The 22,244-nt window shown below is 49.1% G+C and overlaps 1 long non-coding RNA gene across 2 annotated transcripts; it reads left to right on the plus strand.

The window, feature by feature from the left end:
* The first annotated feature begins 383 nt into the window (after positions 1–383).
* Positions 384–20,097, plus strand: LOC123617559 (uncharacterized). Of its 2 annotated transcripts, none has more exons than XR_012511462.1 (4): positions 384–936; positions 3,586–9,072; positions 9,296–9,545; positions 9,835–14,636. It is a non-coding gene; the product is annotated as an uncharacterized LOC123617559 (long non-coding RNA). The 2 variants fall into 2 exon arrangements; XR_006725717.2 differs by having other exon boundaries at positions 387–936; positions 8,857–9,072; positions 9,835–20,097.
* Positions 20,098–22,244: the final 2,147 nt, after the last annotated feature.

Raw genomic sequence — 22,244 nt, forward strand, 5'->3', positions numbered from 1 at the left:
CACCATGCTGCCGCCCCCCAAGACGGAGCAGCAGGACAACCCTGTGTCTTCCGGCGGGCAGCCAGTGGCCCTGGGGAGGACCAACACGTCAAAAGGAGCACCCCGAGTGTGCTCAGGGTGCACTGCCTCACTCCTCACCCTCCTGGCCTCCGGAGGCTGGAACCCTGGGGCAACACAGCCTGGAGGGAGCAGGGAGCAGGCAGGCAGCATGCGGAATGCTCAGAGCTGTGAATCATGGCACGCGGGCCTGCTGACACATCACACTTCCAGGGCAGGACAGCGGTGAGCTAATGTGGGTGTCGAACACTCAGGGCCCCTCCCAGCACCGCCCAGTGCTTCAGTGTTGCCCAGAGGGAGCTGTCCCCACCCCACCCCTGCCCAAGCGTGTGTGCTCTCCCCTCCCTTGCACACACAGCAGGACGAGCAAACTGAGCAAACCGTCTAAGCCAAGACGTCAGTGGAGGTTTATTATTTGGATGCTTTGGAATGGGCGAGGCAAACAGTTTCCACTTCCCTGAGGGCAGCCTCATCGTAAATCCTGGAATACACACCGCACATCTGCCACAGCTGCATGGGAGAGTGTGACGGGATAAGCTTCGAAGGGCTTCGTTCCCAGGGCTGGAGTCCCTTTCTCTCCTGCCTCCATCTATAAAAATAATGGCTTTCAGATGGGGAAACTGAGGCCCAGAGTTGCTAAGGACCTACTATGCATCTCCAAGTCAGAGACCTTCTTGGCAACAGAGCTAGGATTGAAACTGAGAGCTCATCTTGGGCAAAGTTCTTTTCTACTTTCTGGACCAGGGTCCTCGTCTTCTCGGCCATCGCTGCAAATCTCCACACCCCTGCGCCCGGGTCCCGGATGTGCCCCCGAGTCATGCATTGTGGCTCCTGAGGTCTAGAAACGACTCTTACTGTCTTGGCCCTCACCTTCTGAAAGTGAGTATGCCTCCCTTCAGCAGTGCGCTCACTGCGGACTCCCTCTGTGCCCACCCCACCATCAGAGGTAAAGTTTTCCCGAGGCTCTGGATCTGGGTCCTGGGCCTCTGTGGTTGCCAGATGGCAGTGAGCAAGAATTTTAGGAGAGTCGGTGGAGATGGCATCTAGCATGGAGAACGGGCTCTGGCGTATCCGGGCACACGCAGCCCCTAACCTGTCCTCCGTCTCCCCAGGAGAGAGCTCCAGGCTTCCCTGTGGGCGAGCCATGTCCTTGCCGGGGCTCTGAGCGGGCATCTGGGACAACGGACAGGGCCACTTCGAGCTCCCCAAGGCGCTTGCTTATTTATTTTACCATCATGACTTGAAGCCAATATTTAAGCATTACCAAGGCAACAGCCCAACTCTCCCAGCCCTTGGCCCCCGTCCAGCCCCACGTGGTGGGGACAAGGGCAGGAGGGGAGCAAGGAAAATGAGTCAATCACCCCCCACCCCCCAACCACCTGGGAAAACAGTGACCCAAAAACAGATCCCAGCTTCTCTTACAGGGAAGTGGTAGTTTTCTGTGGTCCTGCGACTGAGCGCTTGTCACACAAGAGGAACAGAATCGAGCAAGACTTCTACCCCAATAGTTTGCTTTGTTTTGGCTGTTATGGTTGGAGATGACAGGTTTTTCAAACGTTTTGTTGAAGCTTAATATACACGGGGAAACCACATATTCCAAGGGTATCATTTTTTTTCACAAACTGAACTCACCCTTTCACCAGCACTCCGATCAACAAACAGCACATGAGCAGTGCCCCAAAGGCCCCCTTGCCCCCCATCCTCATCACTGAGTCCCAGGGTGACCATTACCCCGGCTGCTCACAGCCTAGCTCGGTTTTGCCTGTTTCTGTACTTTACATAAATGGAATCGTCTGCTATGTTCCATCTTGGGTTGAAGCCAACAGCAGTTTTAGGCACTGGGAGGGTCCAGGGGTCCTTTTCCACTGCCAGCTCCTGGGAGGAGGAGAGGGCACCTTCCCTGTCCCATGGGCCATGCAGGTGTCAGGACAGGGACTGGAGAGCACAGATAGAATGGGGCGGGCGGTGGTCTTGATTTTATAAAAAAGCCCCAGCATCTTTTTCCTCTGCGTATCTCAGGTTTCTACCTGACGTGCAGGGATGGAGAAAGGGGGTGGGACGCAGAAGCATAATAAGCCCGACCAGTGGGGTCCCCAGAACCCCGGTCCCCAGAAGCCTCACTTCTGGCAGGATGCCGGGTGCACCCACATCCCCTTTGCTGGTCAGTGGGCCTCTCCACTGCAGGGCTGGCTCTGATCACCCCCGTTTTTATGCCTGGTCGGGGCGGGGCAGGGGTTCTAGTGGCTGGTCGTCCCGGAGATGGGGAGAGCCTGGGCTCCTGGCCGCCTGGTCAGGCCCTCTGTATTTTCAACACTTCTAGCCCAGACTGCTGCCTTTGTGAAATACAACAACCGTGACGTACGTGGGAACATGAAATGGAAGGAACGAAAGCCTCACAAAATACAGGCGCCCATTTCTTTTTTTTATTACTAGATTCAATGGTCATTAAGTTACATCTCACAAAATATAATAAGACACACCTAACGAGAGGCAAAAGGCGTACAGAGGTTTCTCAGGGCTCACTCTTGATCTCTACACGTACCCTGTGGGCTTTGTGACAAGCTGTTAGCTGACCAGCAGGTCTGTGGGCCACACTTGGAGCAGCCCCGCCTTAGACTACCCTCTGCCCTGCCCTGAGCTGACCTTGACCGGCCTCTGCAGTTGGCATCTGCCTGTGGCCCCCTTCCCAGCTCTGTGCAGGGCCTGTCTCCTTCCTATTTCTGTATATGTTGCTTTAGCTGAAGTAAAAGAGTCAGAAGCCTCTGCCCACCCATTTTAGGGTCCTTGTACAAGACCCTGAGCACAGAAGCTTTGCTCTTTTCAGTTTCTCATAGATCCTTAGGAATTACACCTCAACTTTTTTGGCCTCTCGTGACCTCTCTCTCTTGGGTGTGGGACAGGTTCCCCCCGGAGCTGGGTTGGAATATTATACTGCTGAGAAGAGGATGGGGCCACACACTTCTCTCCTCCCTTTGCCTCCACCCACTGAATCCCAGCAGCCCAGCGTCACCCTCTGAGAGGTGCTGAGAGTGGGAAGGAGGTACCTAGAGAGGGCAGGAGGCATCTCTGCCCACTCCTTGCTTAAGAGTCTCCATCCTGTGGTTCAATCCTGAGCCCACTCGTCCTGGGCTTTTTCTTGAGGGAACGCTCTCAGGATCCAAGTGGGCTGGCAGCTTTATCCCTGTTGAGGTCACCACCAGGTCTGTGACCAAGCCCTCCACCCCCAGTGTCCTCTCTCTCCCTGCAGGAGATCCGTGGTCTCGGCTCCTCTTACTCAGGGAGACCCCCGAGGTTGCTCATCCTCCCCTCACTTGCAGGAGGGACAGCTCCTCCGTGGCCATCTACTGTGTGACCAGCCTCTCCAGAGGACAGCCCACATACACCTCTTCTGGCCCTAAGTGTCACCAGACCCATCTGACCAGAGTGTCATGGGTGTATGTGGGATCACATGTAGGAAGGGGGACAGTGAGGAGGGCGGAGTGCGTTTCCTACGTGAGACTGATTTTATCTGGGCTTCTTTTGGGACAGATGGGCTCAGCGAGGATCGCAAAACCCCAGCCAGAGACACACGCAGAACCAGCGGTGTTGGGATTTACGAGCTGTCACCGGCCCTGCTGTGTACAAGCCTTCCTGCTTTCCCCTTTCCTCTCCTCATTCTTCTGCTTCTTTTTTTCTTTTTAATAACCCTGGCTACGTATTTTCTCTAAACCAAACCATCTGTTTACTAGCTTTCATAAGCAGTAATAAAGACAGTGGAGACCCAAGAGCCTTTTGGGTCTAGGCTACTTCCCCAGCTGTCCCCAGGCGGCCCAAGGATGGAGTTAAGTGCCCCAGAGCGGGGCCTGGGGGTCACGGGTCCGGCAGGGTTCTTTCCTTCTTCCTGAAGTTGCCAATTCGGAGCCGAGTCTCTTTGGAGAGCAGCTGCAGCTGCCTCTCCATCGCTCCCTCTTTGCAGAGATGCCACAGGACGGTGGGGTCACCTGCCCGCGGCAAGCTGCCTGCTGGATGCGGAGCTGGAGCAGAGGAGCTGGGAAGTGAGGCTGCTGAGCGATCCGGGGGTAGCGGGTGCCAAGTTCTCTCCGCGGGAATGTACTGGGCTGGGAGGATGGGTGAGCCCAGGAAAACATTTCGACAACAATGCTGAGTGCCTAGGTGACAGAGGAAAAAAAAAAAAAAGAGGAGTCTGTTTGGGAACAGATTTCAGCCTCCACTTCCAAGGCATTAGTAATTCAAGCAGCAGTGAGTGTAATATTTACTTGGGAAACTATGAAAAGTCGTGTAACAATGTTCTCCGCAGAGCTTTCATCGTTGGCTTGCTGGGTTCCGAGCGCAGTCAGCCACCTAATCACAGACAGGGCCGCACTCTGCCATCTGGCAGCAAAGGTTAGCACGCTGCCGGCAGCTGGGACCGAGGCCCCTTCAGTTCCAGGCGTCCTCCATCACCAGGCCCAGTGCCAGCCCCTGAGCCCCAGGGAGCCCAGCATGTCCCATCAGGTCACTGCCGTAAGGATGGCACCACACATGGCTTGGACCGGGAAGAAGCCAGGGATGGTGGTGTTGACGATTACCTGTCTGGCCCAGCAAGCAGGCCCAAGGAAAGATGAAATCTTAGGTCAACAGCTCTACTTTATTATGTTACGCTGTTACGTTATGTTTTTTGGTAGGGTAGAAAGACAGGAAGTGAGAGGTAGAGTGAGCAACCACCCTGGTTTGTCTAGGACCAAGAGGGTTCCAGGCTACAGGACTCTATGTTCTAAAACCAGGACGAGTTGGTCACCCTAGTGGAGGGGATGTCTACAGAGTAGGCAAAAGTGCAGGATTCAAAATCAGCACTCATGGTTTGCCCCCAGGAAAATCAGGTAACCTCCCCAGGGTTTATCTATAAAATGAATAGATTTGACTCTTAGGGGAAGGAGCAAATTTGACAGTGTACAGGCCGGGCAGGTAAGCTGACAGTGAAAGGGGCAGGTGTGGGGACACAGGGGGGTCTGTGGGCTGGTGGTGACCAAGGAGGTCTGGAGGAGAGGCTCCTCCCCTCACCGCAGTCAGGTGAAAAGTGGGCCCTGGGCTGCCAGACCTCTGAGTTTTTTAAAGAATTTTTTGTGAAAATCCCCAAATTCTGAAACATTGGCTCACCTATTAAGGACATCCTGTAGAGGCCTCACAAACACATCTGGTTGCCAAGTTGGCCTCTGGGCAACCGGTTTGCAACCTCTTCACTGCACAAGTTCTAAGTTTCCGGTCAGCTCTACAGTTCAATGATTTTGCAAACCCCAGCCAGCCACCCCCTCGGTTAGCTGGAAATTAACCACATGGTTTACTTTGGGGAAGAGTAAGCATATTACAAAAGATGATGCCAGGGAGTTAATTCTAAAAAGTGGTTTCTACGAACTGTCCCAGGCTTGCCTTTCTCTCTGCTTATTTAGATGTTGTAGCGTCCCCATTGTTAAGATGTCTGCTATAACCTGGACGAACCTTAAAACAGTATGCTGAGTGAAAGAAGCCAGACACCAAAGATCACATGTTGTATGATTCCATTAATATGAACTGTCCAGAACAGGCAAATCCATAGAGACAGAAAATAGATCAGTGGTTGCCAGGGGTTGGGGAAGGCATGATGGGAAGTAACTGCGAGTGTGTACAGGCCTTCCTTTGGGGTGATGAAAGTGTTCTGGAATTTGATGGTGGTGATGGTTGCACAATGTTGTAAGTACTAGGAACCACTGAATAGTATAATTTAAAATGGAGAACTTTTTGGTATGTGAATTATATCTCAATTAAAAATATACACTGTTAAGTTGTCATTTCTCTTCAGGTTGATCTATAGATTTTATGCAATCCCAGTCAAAATTCCAGCCAGGCTTTTGGGGTCAGAAATTAACAAAATGACTCTAGAATTCAAATGGAAACGCACTGGGCATAGGATAGCAAAACAACTTTGAAAAGGAAAGGCAAAGGAGGAAGTCTCACACCACCTGATTTTAAGACTTGTAAAGCTACAGTAAGCAAGACGGTGTGGTACTAGCATAAAGACAAATAGATCAAGATAAACAACAAGTTTATACTGTCCAGCACAGGGAACTATATTCAATATCTTGTAGTAACCCATAATGAAAAAGAATATGAAAAGGAATATGTGTATGTATATGTATGACTGAACTATTAGGCTGTATACCAGCAACTGACACAACACTGTAAACTGACTATACACCATTAAAAAAAAAATCAACAGTCCTCTAGAAATAAACAGGTCTATTTAAAGACAAATAGGTTAGTGAAACAGAAAAGAGAGCCCAGAAATAGACCAAACAAATACAGACAATAGATTTTGAACAAAGGTTAAAAGGCAATTCGATGAGAAAAGGACAGTCATTTCAACAAATGTTCTGGAACACCTGAATATCCATATGCAAAAAAAACTTGATCCATATATTGCATCATACAAAAATATTAAATTAAAACAGACTTAAATGTAAAACTTAAAACTATAAGACTACAGAAGAAAACACAGGAGAAAACCTTGTAACTTGGGTTAGGCAAAGATTTCTTAGATATGGCACCAAAAGCACAATCCATAAAAGAACAAATTGATAAACCGAACTTATCCAAATGTAAAAGTTCTATTTTTTTGAAAGACAGTCTTAAGAGACTATAGCTAAGCCACAGACTGCTAGAAGATACTTACAGATCACATGTCAGATAAAGGACTTGTATTCAGAATACATAAAGAACTTTCAAAAGTTAATAAGAAAATAACCCATTTAAAAATGGGTGAAATATTTGAACAAATAAATGCTTATTTTGTTTAATAAGCTTATATTTTTCTTATTGGATGGCCAACAGCATATGAGAAAATCCCAAAATTATTACTCATTAGGGAAATGCAAATTAAAGCCATAATGAGATGTCGCTACACACCTATTAGAATAGCTAAAATGAACAAGACTGACCATGTCAAGTGATGGTGACGATGTGGAGCCACCGGAAGTCTTATCTATTTCTGGTGGGAATGAAAAATAGTACAACCACCTTGGAAGAGAGTTTGGCAGTTTTTTAAAAAGTTAAAGTATACCATATGACCATATGACCCAGCCATTCTATTCTTAAGAATATTCAAAAGAAAAGGAAATACATGTCCACACAAAGACAAATGTTCACAGCAGCATTACTTATAACAAGTAAAAACTGGAAACGACCTGAATGTCCATCAACAGGCGAGAGGGTAAATAAATCCACACAATGAAACAGTTCTCAACAATAGAAAGAAGTGAGCTAGCGATACAGGAAAAAACATAGACAAATTTCAAAATAATTATCCTGAATGAAAGAAGACGCACCCCTCCCCCAGCACTTGTATCAGCTTGCTTGCGCTGCCGCCGTAACCAAGTGCCACGGGTTGCGTGGCTCAAAAAACAGGTATTTACTTCCTCGCATTTCTGGAGGCTGGAAGCCTGAGATCGAAGCATTGGCAGGTCTGGCTTCTCCCCTTGGCTTGTAGATGGATCTCTCTCTGGTGTCTTCACATGCTCATCCCTCGGAGTGTCTGTCTTAATCACTTCTTCTGGTAGGGACCCCAGGCATATTGAGTTAGGTCTCCCTAATGATCGCATTTGAACTTAATTACCTCTTAAAGACCCCATCTCCAAATGCAGTCGCATCCTGAGGTCCTGGGGGTTAGGGCTTCAACACATGAATTTGGGGAGGAAGGCACAAACCATCCCATAACAATACTGTATGATTGCATTTATGGAAAACTCTAGAAAATGCACACCGATCTAGAGTGACAGATCGGTGGCTGCCTGAGGGTGGGGGAGCAGAAGGGGAGGAAGGAAGTGGTGACAAGGGGCCTGAGGGAACTTCTCGGCGTGATGATACGTTCCTTAGCTCGATTGTGGAGATGCTTCCATGGATGTGTACATATATCCAGAGGTCATCAAGTTGTACCCTTTAAACACAGGCTGCTTGACACAGAAAATAAACTATGATTACCAAAGGGGAAAAGGGTGGGGGCAGGGATAAATGAGGAGTTTGGGATTAACACACACACTACAACATATAAAATAGATCAACAAGGACCTACTGTATAGCACACAGAACTATAGTCAGTATCTTGTAATAACTTACAATGGAAAAGAATCTGAAAAAGAATGTAGGGGGAGGGTATAGCTCAGTGATAAAGCATATGCTTAGCATGCGTGAGGTTCCTGGTTCAATTCCCAGTACCTCCATTAAACAAACATAAAAAAATAATAATAAAGGAAATTATTTTTAAAAATAATAATATATATATGTATATGTATAGTTGAATCACTTTGCTGTACACTTGAAACCAACACATCATTGTAAATCAACTATGCCTCAATAAAAAAAAAAATACATGCTGTTTATTGCATGTCAACTAGACATTATGTCTTAATTAAGCTATTTTTAATGAAGCAGTCTCAGTGGTTTAGTTCTAAACGGCAGTCTCTCCAAGTGTCCTGGGCCTGGTGTACCTCCAGCTCCATCCTGTCCGTGGCTGTCCACGAGGACCCTGATGGTTGAGAGGGGCTTCCCCCTCGCTCGCCTCCTCTCAGGCCATACTCCACATCACTTGCTTTCCTGAAGCTCACACCGGCCTTTCTGTCCCTCACACAGATCCAGTTTCTTCCTCCCCCAGGGAGGATGTGGCCCCCAGCATGCCGCATCCTCACCTCCTCCTCCTGCTCCAGGTCTCTGTGTCATCTCTGTGCTTGATGGAATTCTAAAAATGCCTTTCCCCCTTCTATGTCCTAATCCCTGGAAACTGTGAACACGAAGAGACCTCTGATCACTCCTGCGGCTAGGTGATGCAGTATGACAAAGTTGGCCTTAAGATGGGAAGTCACGAGCCCTGAAAAGCAGACAGTTTTCTCCAGCTGGTGGCAGAAGGAGAAGTCGAGGGACACAAGATGTGAGAAAAATCAGACACTGCGGTTGCTTTGAAGATGGAAGGGCCACACAGGAAGGAATGTGGGTGACCCCAAGTTGCTGAGGGTAAGCCCTTGCTGACACCAGCCAGAAAAGGGGTGACCTCAGTCCTTGCTATAGGCTACACGTTTGCATCCCCTCCAAATTCAGATGTTGAAACCCAGTTCCCAGTGTGGTGCCGTTTGGGGTGAAGTCCTTGGGATGTGATTAGGTTGGGAAGGTGGAGTCCTCATGAATGGGGTTAGTGTCCTTATAAAAAAGACCCTGGAGAGCTCCCTTGCTGTTTCAGCCACGTGAGGACACAGCGAGAAGACAGCTGTCTAAGAACCAGGAAGCGGCCTCTCACCGACACTGAATCAGCTGACAACTTGATCTTGAACTTCCCAGTTTCCAGAACCCTGAGTAATAAATGGTGCCTGGTCTGTGGTATTCTGTGACAGCAGCTCGAGCAGACTAAGACAGTCCTACAGCTGCAAGAAACTGGATTCTGTGAACAACTGGGATGAAGTTGGAAGAGGATTCTTTCTGAGAGCTTCCAGGTAAGACCCCAGCCCAGACAACACCTCGATTTTGGCCAAGTGAGACCCTGAGCATAGAACCCTGGTGAGCTTACAGGAACTGAGACTAATAAATGGGTGTTGTTTTTAAACTGCTGAGTTTGTGGTGACTTGTTATGGCAGCAAAACTAACATAGCTCCTCAGGGGGATTCCCTGACCATCCTGTCTGAAGCAGCCCCCACCCCCCTACACCTCTAATTTTCTCACAGCCCTTCTGTTACCTGCAAAGCAATAGTTTTGCTTGGTTTTTCCGATGCATTCCTATACTAGAACGTAGCCCATGAAGGGGAAGACGCTGTCTCTTCTGCTCACCTGTGGATCCAGAGCATCCGGGCCTGACCTGAAACAAGTGCTTGATTTGTGTCTGTGGATGGAGAAGTGATCCTTGAAGATGGTGCAGCCTGACCACCAAGGAAATTCCAACGCTCCTCGGCTCCCTTCTTTCTAAGATGTAATTATAATGTGCTAATTTGAATTAGAAGACCTCTCAGTAAAAGTTAAAATGACATTAAGAAATGATTATTATTAATTTCGTCTAACCAAAGCAGCCAGTTAGCCAACTTTCTCAGCTAACATTGAACTTGAACCCTTGTACTTGTTTAGAATCTTTCTGGAAAGGTCCAGTGATACTGTTATTGTTTTGCTAAATGTGACTGACCAATTCTTAGACACCTGAACATTGATAGGAGTAGAAACCATCAAGGCAGTTCCCAGAAAGATTCAACATGGAGTTTCCATATAATACAGCCACTCCACTCTTGGGGGCCCCCACAAGGAAAGTGAAAACGTGTGTGCAAACGAAATCATGTTCACAAATGTGCAAAGCAGCATCACTCAGCCAAAAAAGTGGAAACAACAAAATGGCTATCAACTGGTGAATGGATAAATGAAATGTGGTCTATCCATGCAATGGAAAATTATTCATACATAAAAATGAAGCAATGACATACGCTACTGCATGGTGAACCTTGAAACATTGCAGTAAGTGAAAGGAGCGAGATACAAAAGACAGCATATTGTATGATTCTGTTATTTATGAGATGCTCAAAATAGGCAAACTCATAAATAGAGAATAGATTGGTGGCTGCCTACGGCTGGGAGGGATGGGAAAATTAGGGGATGATGGCTAAAGACTGCAAGGTTTCTTTTTGGGGTGATAAAAATGTTTTGAAATGGATTGTAGTAATGGTGACACAACCCTGTGGATATACTAAAAGCCACTTTTTTTTTTTAAATGGAGGTACCGGGCATTGAACCAGAACTTCATGCATGCTAAGCATGCATTCTACCACTGACCTATACCCACTGCATTGTGCAAATTTAAAAGGGTGAACTGTATTGTGTGTAAATTCTATCTCAATATAAAATGTAAATGCCACAAAAGTAAGAATAAGAACAAAGTGAATGGGGTGAGAGCTGCTGGCATTACAAAGATGTGGACCCATCAGAGAGAGGAAGGGGGCCTGGCGCAGAACCTTCAGCGAGGACTCTCTCCCCCAGGCCCACATCCCTCCTTGCAGGGCAGACTCCTCCTCACTGCCACCAAGACTCTGAAGCTAAGAAAGCTCCTCCTTCCCTGGTCCACTCTGAAAATACAAGGGTGTTTTCAAGTTTGGTCATTGGTGTCTTTGCACTTCGACACATACACGCGGAATCTATCTAAAATTTGACAAGTTAAGGCCAGAGAGTTTATGCAACCTGCAGATCTTCTCTCGTGGGTTGGCTGATATCGTGAAGGCATCCTCTGAGTTTCCTTCTCAGGATCCCTACTGGGCCTTCTGAGAGCCCAGCTTCAAGGACTTTCAAACCCTCTGCAGGAGACAGGCACCGGCCTCCTCCAGGTGTCTGGGTGCCTTGAAATCCCTCTCGCCTGATTCCAACAGAGTCTGTGGTTAATCCCTCCAAGAAATGTCAGAGTGCTTGGAAGGAACTCAGCTCCTGAGTAACACATATGGCGGAGAGAGAAACACCTGCTGGATCCTCAGCGACTCGGGGAGCACACTCAGAGCGCCTTATCAAGGCTGCGCAGCCGCATATGTTATTTACCGGAATCAACTCATCCGCCCCTGGAAGGAATCTTGGCCTGGAACCTGGAAACGTCAGGCATGTAAATCTGAGCCTGGAGAGATTCTTGCAGCGCTGGGGCTCCGTCCAGAGCTCACTCCCTGTAACTTCCTCTAGGCTTAAGGTTGAGGACTGGAAAGCACAGAATCCATCTTCTTTGGCCTTTCACAAACTTTCCCACGTGACCCAGAAGACGAGTCCTGGTGCTGGGCGGTTCCGAGACCAAGCCCTCTTACCAGCGTGGGGTGCTTGTTTTTACCCTTTGCAGGGACTTTCTAGAATCATACCTGATATTTCTCCCAGAGGGACAGAGATGCTTGGTTCAACTTAGAGGCTTCTTGGTGTCTAGCCTGGTCTCTCTTTAGCCTGGAGGACAACCCTGGCTACCTGGTCGTGGCTTCCTTCCCTGAGACCTGGGGCAGCCTCTGGGACCACGAGGCCTGGACCCCTTGGCTGTCTGGCTTTCCCTGACCTCAGCCCTTTGATGGTCTGTGCATCAACCCTGGGATAAACACCTGCCTCCCCACTTGGCCAAAATCGCAAGTAAGTCCTCCAAGATTGAGCCACATTAACTCCATGCTGCCCGAGGATGCAGGCCCCAAAAGGCCACGTGCAAAGCTAGAAATCTTGCGTTTTGCACAAAGGTGGGATGTCGGGTGACTGGAGATGTCCATCGCCAAGAAAAGCCCACTCTGGGCGCTTGGAAGAGACATTTTGATCCGCTCTCGCCAGAGGGCGCCACACGCCTATATTGCTCCCCAGATGTTGCCTCCAGATTTCAGAAAGGGGGTGGGCGTGCCTTCCAGATTCTCACAATCACCACTTTGCAAACTACTCACAGGCATCCCAGGTCACATTGGGTACCTTGATGATTTTATGAGAAAACTCAGCTGACCTGAAAAGGGGTCTTTGATCAAATAACCAATTTTTTTTGGAGGGGGAGAAGGGGATAATGAGGTCGGTTTGTTTGTTTGTTTATTTATTTATTTATTTATTGGTCTATTTATTTATAATGGAGCTACAGGGGATTGAACCCAGGACCTCCCAGGACCTCGTGCCTGCTAAGCACACACTCTACCACTTGACTATTAACCCTCCCTCTACCGACGTTGCTTTTTCACAAAGCCTTGCATTGTAGCCTTTTGCATGTCTCCATGTGCTTGTCCTAGTGCTCATGAGATGGCATCACCAAACTGGCCTCATCACTGTAAATAGCGGTGGATGGGGAGCTGCTCAGAGTGGGTGAGCCAGTGGCATCCCGCCTGCGTGTTTCCCAGCTTCCTCCACCAACCCCTGATGGAGCCAAATGGATACAGGACAGAAATACACAAGTGAGGGGGGAAAAAGTCTAGATTTGTGCTGAAAACCTTTGAAGCATTCCAAGGAGAAACCAAGAGTTGGAGTCAAACACTGGAGGGTCAGGGACACACTAGAGCTTTCAGCAAGTTCCCAATCCCTCTAGAAAGACGAAGCACACCAAGAATTTGACACCCACGGGGGGCTGAGGACCAGGCCACTGCCGCTGGAAACGCTCTCTGCTGAGCACGGCCCACACCCGCTGGTCCAGAGTATCCTCTTGGCCTTGCCTCTGCCGGGCTCTTGTTCACAGCTCAGAAAACCATCTCAGCCTGGGTGAGTGCGTCTCGGCCTCCGTCTCCTCCTACTTTGTACATTCAAAACTTACATTTTCTCCTTCCCTCACATGGATTCTCGTTCCACCTTCCTCATTTTGTCATTGCCCCTTCTCCAATCTTCCTCATCTTCGGAGCTTACCCAGCGAGCCTCTCCTCTCTTACCTCCATCAGCTCCATCGCTGCCCTGGAGCATTAGTTTTTCCGTGACAGGGTCGGTGGGAGCGCCCTCTTCCTGTCCGGTCTGTGCCCAGCCCCACCCACAGGCAGGTTTCCCCTCTGCATTCTACACTTTCTACAATGTAGCCACCTGCTGAGCAAGTGATTCAACACCAAGTCTAGGTTAAGGTTTTCTCCTGCTAAAGAAAAAGTTATTTAGTGACACTTGCTGCAGACAGGAAGGCAGATTTTCCAGCGGGACCATGGCAGTGGGTGCAGGGACCACTGTGGTGGGGTCTTACCGTCGGGGAGAGACTGGGTCTAACTCCAAATACAGGTTGGGCAGATGGGAGTTTAGAGTCAAGGACCAGGGGTGGGGTCAGTAGGTGGAAAATTCCTAAGAGGAAACACTGGGGGCAAGGGGATTCTGGCTAAACAGACCTCACAAGGTTCTTGCTGAGGGCAGGCCAGGGTGGGCAGACATCCCCTGGGGGCTGGAGGGGGATGAGGAACTGATCAGATATTGAGCGCTGGGTGGGGAAGGGGGTGGTTCTTGCTGAACTGACTCAGCAGGCTTCTTGCCAAAAACTAGATTTTACAAGGAAGGGTAAAGATGGGCCTAGAAGTTTCAGAAGTCTTAAAAAGTTTGGTCAAGCAAAGAATCTTTGTCCTTTTCTAACATTTGCCCCAAGGACAGTATTTTTCTCATCTCCGATGGTTCCAGGTATATAGTGCCTCGCACAGCTGCTTGAGAATGCTGTGAGATGGGAACAATGACTTTTTTTACCTTATGGGACCAGCATTCTTCTTAGGGAACAAAAGGTCTTTGTTTAGGAAAATACCTCGCTAAGGGGTGGAAGGTGAAGCCCTCAGAGTTCGCAGAAGAGACCAAAAAAACCAAACCAGACCCCACATACCTTAAACTATTCTGCATAATCAGAGAACAAGCATTTGGGGAGAGAGAGAAGGGAGAAGCTTGGAAGCAGAAGCAGTAAAGTGGGGGTGAAGGCAGAAATGGCTCATGGATATTTCAGAACATGCAGAGGCTAACATTCCCTTTTAAGTTGGCAGCATCTGTAAACTTGCTTCAAGCCTCCAAATCTTCAGCAAGAGTTTTGTTGTTATTATTATTACTTGATTTTCAAAGAGAAGGCATGAGGCCACGCATCCGCCGGGGTTGATGCCGAGGTGGAGATAAAGCAATAGGAAGAGTCAGGGTGGGGCGGGGAGGGAAGCAGGGCAGGGCCAGGCTGCGGGGCCAGCAGTGGCCGGGAGAAACATGACAGGAAATCTTGGGGAGGCTTGGACCTGCCTAAGGGGCTGGAGGAAGACAGAGCCTGAAGCCACCATCCAGCACTCAACAAGTCTGCCTGGACGCATCTCATGGATGGGTAGGTGGGGGGTCTGCTCTGCCAACTCGCATCTCTGCTGCACCGACTGTGTGCCTGGCATGATGCTACAGAGACACAGGGGGAACTTGCTCGCAGCTCCACAGTTCCCATCACTCCCTGGAATCACGACTGCTTCCTTGCTTAGACAGCTTTGCCAGCTCCTCCTGCCTGAAGGCAAAGTCAGCGTCAGTGCACATTCCTGGGCCTGGGAGATGACCCTTTTTAGCCCAGCCCCAGCTTACTTGTTCAGGCTCTCCTCCGAAGTCCCTCAGGAAGCCCCTCTGCCCTCAGGCTGCATCTGATTCCCGGATGTTCCCAGAAGGCATCAGGCCAGGCTGCAAAGCTTGTATACCCCAAATTCTATTCCTGCTGCCTTGGTGAAATCTCACCTGGACCTTTCCTGTCCATCCTGTCCATCCTTCCAAGCCAGGTGAGCGATCACTGGCCTTGTGGTCCTCCCTGACCACTCCTTCCCCTCTCCCCACCCCGGCACCATTCCCTCAGGCCCAGCAGCCTCCATCATGGTTCCCTTGGTGCCCCGTGGTGCTCTCCATGGGCAGAGATGGACCAGATCATCACGATTTGCTTTGACAGAGTCTTCGCTCCTGGACTGTAACAAGAAGAGGGGCCGGTCTTACTCATCTCAGCGCCCACCAGGCACCTGGCATTCAACCAGCGTCGGCTGAATTTAACTGTCTAGGCAGTGAGGGTGAGAGATATTTTTGTCTGAGGATCCCGAGAACTTTCCCCAGAGGACAAGGAACACCAACTATGACTGTAGCCATCCCTTGGACTAAATTTCGTCCCACTCCCGGTATAAATAGCTCCCTTTCCGCATATCAGAAAACAGTGGCTCCTACTAGCTGCCCAGCTGTGTACCAGCGCTATAAATATCCCCGGCTGGACCTAGCCTGCCTTGGCACGGGGGCCAGGAGAACTTGGACAGGGCGAACACCCAGCAAGACGAGGGCAGTGGGAGTGAAGACGCAGAAATTGCCCAACCTTGCTCTTTCTGCACCTCCAGGCACAGGCTGACAAGGCTTCCCACGTGGGCTTGGAAACCCCCAAAGTATTCCTGGGAATTGGGCAGAGACAGAGAAATATCAGCTCCTCCTGGTCTGGTGGTTTTCAACGTACTGTCTGCTGCGTCTCTCACCGGCTGAGACACAGCTTGGAACTCAATCTGAGGCAATGCTCCCAATTCCAGCGGGATTCTTGCAGGATGGGAAACGATATGTCTTTGAAAGGAGTTGCTTTTCAAGCATGTTTCAAAAGGGTCATGTAATTCGATGCTCCTTGAAGCTACTTTTTACACTGAATAAACCAAGGACCTGAATTCCACATGGTCCTGTGCTTTAGAACCTGCACAGATGGCCAAGGAGGGGAAAGGGAATTGATTGTTCCGGTTCCTCCCACGAACACAAACCAACTGCAGGCATCACACACCATGTTTTGAAACCAGGGCGTGGCATGGACGGGGTTTATGCAACAGTAAAACTCTCTTCTTTACTCTCCAGGGCCCGTTCCACATGCCTAGGGGGCTGGTTTCTCTCCAGCCTCCCCCAACCACCCCCAGTGCAATCTCTGGCAGCCCCAGTGCCCTCTGGCAGCTGTAGGATAGTAAAAAGGCTTCAGTCACTTCAAGTCTACAAAAATTCATAGAAGGTAAGTTTCTTCCCACCTAACTTCGGCTGCGTCCAGCCACAAGCCTGCAGTGGGAAGTGGTGGAGGGTCACTTCTCAAAGCCCCCTCTATGGTTTGGGCCGGGGTCTCTAGAGAATTGATAGGAGACAGAGCTATATATGTGCTCTAAGGAGCTGGCCTCTAAGCATGATGCAGGCGGAGCAGCCCAAGACCTGCAGAGGGCAAGCCGGAGGAGACCCTGGAGAGCTGAAGGCTCAGGCTCCTGTCTGAGCGAAGGTCCGGAGGCAGGAGTGGTTGGACGTCCCAGCTTGAGGACAGTCAGGGGGAGAGAAAGCTTTCTTTCTTACTTCACCTTCTGATCTACTCAGGCCTTCAGTGGATGGGCTGAGGCCCACTCCCCGCCGAGGAGGCGACCTGCTTCAGTCGGCCAACTCTGATGCTAATCTCGTCCAGAAACACCTTCACAGACACACCCAGAAATAGTGGTTGGTCAAATCTCCAGGCACCCCGTGTCTGAGACATGTAATGTTAACCCTCACACTTGATTCCTCCACGTTGTCTTCTGCTCTTCTCCCTCCCAGTACCTGGGCCCCTCCAGGGTGAAGTGGGCGAGGGGGGCCCATGCTGTCAGTCATGGCAAATATTCTGAGCTGACTTTTCTCCTGTGAGAGGCTTTGGGGTTCCTTGGAGGCACCTCATGAGCTGGGGGCTTGCTCGCCTGCTGTTCCCTTGAGGGAGATGGAGATACACCCAGCTGGGGCTTTAGTGGGATTGGCCCCCTTTTCCCAGCAGCCCTCCGGGGCCAGCTCTCTCTCATCGTCCATATCTGGTCCAGGAGGAAAACCAGGGGCTGGGACTCTGTCCCTAATTGTGCAGCCACCTCCCCTTGTAATGACTTTAGGGCTTCTTGCTGTTAAGATTTCCCGCATATGTGACAGACACCAGTAGTCTGGTCCCCCAAGCCCCTGGGTATGTATGTCAGCTCTCTGAATGGCCTCCTCGAAGTCCCCCTTACTGGACCCCCTCCTCTCATCCATGATTGGGGCCACAGCATCCAACCACTCTCTCTAAAGAAATCATCTAATTTCCAATCTCTCCCTCTCGGCCTTACCACCTCCAACCTGTGGGTGGCCACAGCTCTTTGCAGGCCATGCAGTGGTGGTCTAGTACCTGCTTGGGACACAGTAGTTGGCACCTACTGGTTTGTTCTCTGCCTCAGGACCTTTGCCAGAGTTGAAACAGAATTGCTTTTTAACATCTTGTTCCATTGACATTAGCTGAGGATAGTAGGCCAGCAGTTAGTTTTAATCGTACAGCTTGTCTTCTTTGGTCTAATGATGCTCCAGGCATTTCCAATGGTCTTAGTGACACCCAGGGCAGAGAAGGTTGGAAGCTAGAGTAGCTTTTGTGCACTAGGCTGCTAGCGGCTTCACAGAGTTGGTTGGTTACCTCATGGTCATAAATGGCTGCTGCAGCTCCAGGAATCATGCCCACTGTCAAGGCAGGAAGAAGGGGAAGGGGCAACACCAGTTCTATCTGTTTCATAGAAGAAAAGCAAAACCTCTACCAGAGAGGCTTCCTGAAGACATCCATGCCTGTGTCCTTTGGTAGGACTGGGCCAGGTGCATTTGGCTCTTCCAGCCTGAGCTGAGGTGGGCGAGGGAGGAGGGGGGGCTGGGAATGATAACTTGTTAGTCACAGTGACAGTCAGCGTTGAGCAGCCCACTGCAACCGAGATGGTGGCTGTGCTCAGGAAAATCTTTCCCACCATGATCACCATCCTCCTCCTCCTAATTACCAAATACAGATGGGCTGTCATGAATGATGCCGTGTGGATAAGACACTACATTTGATAAATTAGATTCCATTCTCAAGGGGCTCGTCCTGATGCTTGTGGAGTCCCTCCACCAGCAGATACATCTCAAACATTACACTTTTTTTTTATTGTTGCTCTCGATGTTGATAAGTCATGGTGGTATTTCAACCCTGGCTCAAGAAAACTCAGATGTTACAAAGTGATCTGGATGTACTGGGACAGACTCAAGACGTGAAAATGTGAATCAAACCATTAATGCAGAAAAGGGAGGTTCTCTGCAATTCCTGACAAAAATTTGGATATAAAGGGGAAGGCTCAGTGGTAGAGCATATGCTTAGCATGCATGAGGTCCTGGGTTCAATTCCCAGCACCTCCATTAAAATATATACATACATACACAAATAAATAAATAAGCCTAATTACCTCCCCCTTCAAAAAAAATTGGATATAGCCTTCATATCTGTCTTCTTTCATGGAAATTTTAGTTTGCAATTGGTTCTATGTAGACCTTTCTAAATAGAATTGTTGTCAAGACTGTAAGTAGTTGAATTTTTGGTCTAAAATTAATTTTTCAGTTGGATTTCTCTAAGGGATCAAGTGATTGCCTAAAAGTAGGCTGGCTATGCTCTTAGGCTAGTTCAGTGCTTTTAATGTAAGTTCATGAAATATTCCTTGAGCCTAAAATAGCTTCAGAGTTACCAGACTCAGTGATGATGGTAGAGACAGCTTGGCACCAGTAAGGATCTGGCTGATCAGGTGAGGAGAGCCTTTCAAAAGCCACTCGATGACATTGTAGGTTTGGAAGGGGGTGTCCTCCCCACTGAAACCAGGATAACCAATCAGGTGTAGGAGTCAGAGAAAATGAGGCTGGGACGCTAGTGTCATTATTTTTATGAACCTGTTTGTAGGACATGGCTTGGGTCTGTGGGCGAGTGGGCTTGCTTGATGTTGCCCTCCTGAACTGGACATGCTGATTTACTCAGGCCAGCTGAGAGCTGACCAGCTGACCAGTGTGTGCTCTACAGCCAGGCCATCCCAGAGAGGAGATGGGAGATGCTCTGAGCATGCCCAGTTCCTCCCCATCTGACCAACTGGGAAAGTGGCTCCTCCTCCCATCGGAAAGGAAGGGGCGAAAGGAGGAAGTAAGGTGGGGGGGAGAGGCAAGGAGTGTCACTTTAAGGAATTCCCTTTGCATGGCAACCCCAGGAGCTGGGAGTAAGAGTTCATCCCCTCCCCAAATTTATAAACTTAAAATACTACAAACATACATTGTGCTCTAATCTGAGATGGAGCAAACAGCTGGGATTCTAGACTCTTCTGTTCTTTTTATGAATCTCCCCACAGGTTCTCTCTGTGCCTCAGTTTACTTATTACAACCAGAAGGATAACAAGGGCTTCATATTAATAGGGTTGATGTAGAGGTTGTTGTGTTTAAGCCAAGTATTGCCTTTATCTTCTCTTAGAGTTTATTCTAATACTAGTTATTAACAAATTATAGTATCCTATTAAAAAATCTGGCTGCTTAAATATATATGAAAATGGCTACATCCAAGCAGTGAAATATTATTTAGTCCCCAAAAGAAATGCGCCATCAAGACACGCAAAGGTGTGGAGGAAACGTCAACGCGTTACTAAGTGAAAGAGGCCAATTGGAAAAGGCTGCTTCTGTGTGATTCCAACCACAGGACATTCTCAAAAGGCCAAGCTATGGAGGAAGTCAAAAGAGCAGAGGTTGCCAGGGACTGGGGGGAGGGAGGAACGAATACAGGAGCACAGAGGATTTTGGGCCGATGAAACGGCTCTGCATGACGCTCTCAGGATGGATATGTGTCATTATACATTTGTCAAAATCTGCAGAGTATACAAAACACAGAATGAACCCTAATGTGAGGTTTGGGTGACAACGACGTGTCGACGTCGGTTCGCTGCGGGTACCGCTCCGGTGCGGGATATTCACGGTGAGGGGGCTGTGCGTGCAGCGGGGGGCAGGGGGTATACGAGAAACCTCTGTACTTTCCATTCAATTCGTTATGCATCTAAAGCTGCTGTAAAAAATAAAGTCTATTAAAATATATATATTTGAAAATGGTTAATAAAGAGACCCGGGTGTATTTATTTTTAGAAGTCCACCCATTTCATTCCCAAAGTCTGCCAACAAATTCTTCCTCCATATTTGAGATGGACGTCGTGTCCGGCCGAGGGAGAACATCACCAATGTTTTTCCATAAAGACATCCATTCAGGCAGCTTCACCTTCCTCCGCTCCCACCTCCCTCCAGGCCGCCGTGGGCTCCCTGTGCTGGCCCTGAGCGCACAGAACATTGCCAGGTCAGCAGGATACACCGTCCCTTAGACACAGGAGTATTATTTAGTCTACGAACTCTCAAAGGAAATATCCACTTGCACGTGAAAAATCTCTGGAATTTCTCTGTTCCTCTCTGTCCAGGGTCCCTGCATCTGTGAAACCGCCTTGAAGGGCTTCCATACACAAGTGCTGCCTTGTTCTGCGCTGACTACCTCAGGCCCAGCTCCAGAACCCTTCTGTCCCCGCCGGTGTCATTCCGAGCCGCTCCTGCCCCTCTGAGACTGGCTGAGCCCAGGAGGAAGAGAGGGGGGGGGGGTAGAGGAGGGAGGAGGCAGGGGAGGAGGACCCTCTGAAGGTCAGAAGTGAGAAGACATCCACGACTGGGGAAAATCTAGGAGTACAATCCAAAGCCTTAAACTCTCCATCCTTGACTATCTGAACCTCACCACTCTTCACTCCGTAACTGAGGCGGGGAAGATTTGGGACTTAGATGTTGGTAAAACCTCTGGGCTCGCGTCCTGACACTCAGCCATTCTCAGTCTCTGCCTTTGATCGCTTGTGCTGAAAATTCCTCTGTTCCCCGGTTTCCGGCCCCACTCATCCCCTTTCTGAATTCTTTTTCTTCTTCTCTTGAGTGTCCCCTGCCCCTGACAGGCAACTGATGCTGACGGATCTGGAGTTTATTTAGATTAGGTGCCCGGGACTCAGGGGGCACCTGAGGGCCTTACTAGAGAGGCTGTGGAGGTAACCGCACTGAGTGCCCGCCTTTGCCTTCCCTGTCACTTGAGGACAGGGGAGCACTTTTCCCTTCTTCGGCCCCTCTCTAGCCCTCACCCTCCAGCACTGTCGCCGGGGCTGCCCCGTCTCCATCCGAGCCCGGTTTTGGCAGCAAAGGTGAAAGGTCACAACTTCCCAGCTCCTTTTATAAATGTCGTTCTTTTTCTGCCTTTGGGTTGGGTGAAACCCAGCAGGTTGGGTTAAACCAAACCAGCACGGAAACGGGAAGGTGGAAAAAAATCCGAGGGAGAGAGGGTACCCTTTGGAAAACAAGAAATAGTCCAGTACCAGGTGCGAAAGTTTTAAATAGAAACGTGCTTACGCTGCACTCGTGGTGACAACAGCTGGCCCTTGGAGGTCCCGGGTCTTTTCAGAAGACAAACATTTAACTTCCAGACGGTTCTGGGACAGCGTTACCATCACATGAACTCATGACAGCAAATGCTCAGTGGCTCTTTCTGTCTGTGCATCTCAAATTCCTGGTTCTCAGTTGTATGCTGAACCGCTCACATTCCAACACACACACAATGACTCCATTTTTTGAAATGCAGTCATACATGGGAATTTTATGACATCAAACCCTTAAAAATGTGGAAACTTCGGTTTCAAAATACTTAATGGAGAAAATAATAAACCCCTTGATTCTCAGTTTCTTTGCTCTACTCATGATCCGTTTCAGAAACTGTGGCTGGCACGGGGTCTAGGAGGCATAATCAAGTATTCATATATGCCCAGTCTTGGCACTGCAGACCGATCGCTCTGATCTGGAAATATTTTCCCTCCAGACAGGAATAGAGAGGTTACTTTTGGGTCAACTCTCAATCTCACAAAAGGCTTTTCAAAAGGGATGAAAGAAAATAAGTTCTGACTTGTGGGGAGAAGCCAGTGAGCTTT

This window comes from Camelus bactrianus, chromosome 13 (genome assembly GCF_048773025.1).
Source record: "Camelus bactrianus isolate YW-2024 breed Bactrian camel chromosome 13, ASM4877302v1, whole genome shotgun sequence".
NCBI classification, from domain to species: Eukaryota; Metazoa; Chordata; class Mammalia; order Artiodactyla; family Camelidae; genus Camelus; species Camelus bactrianus.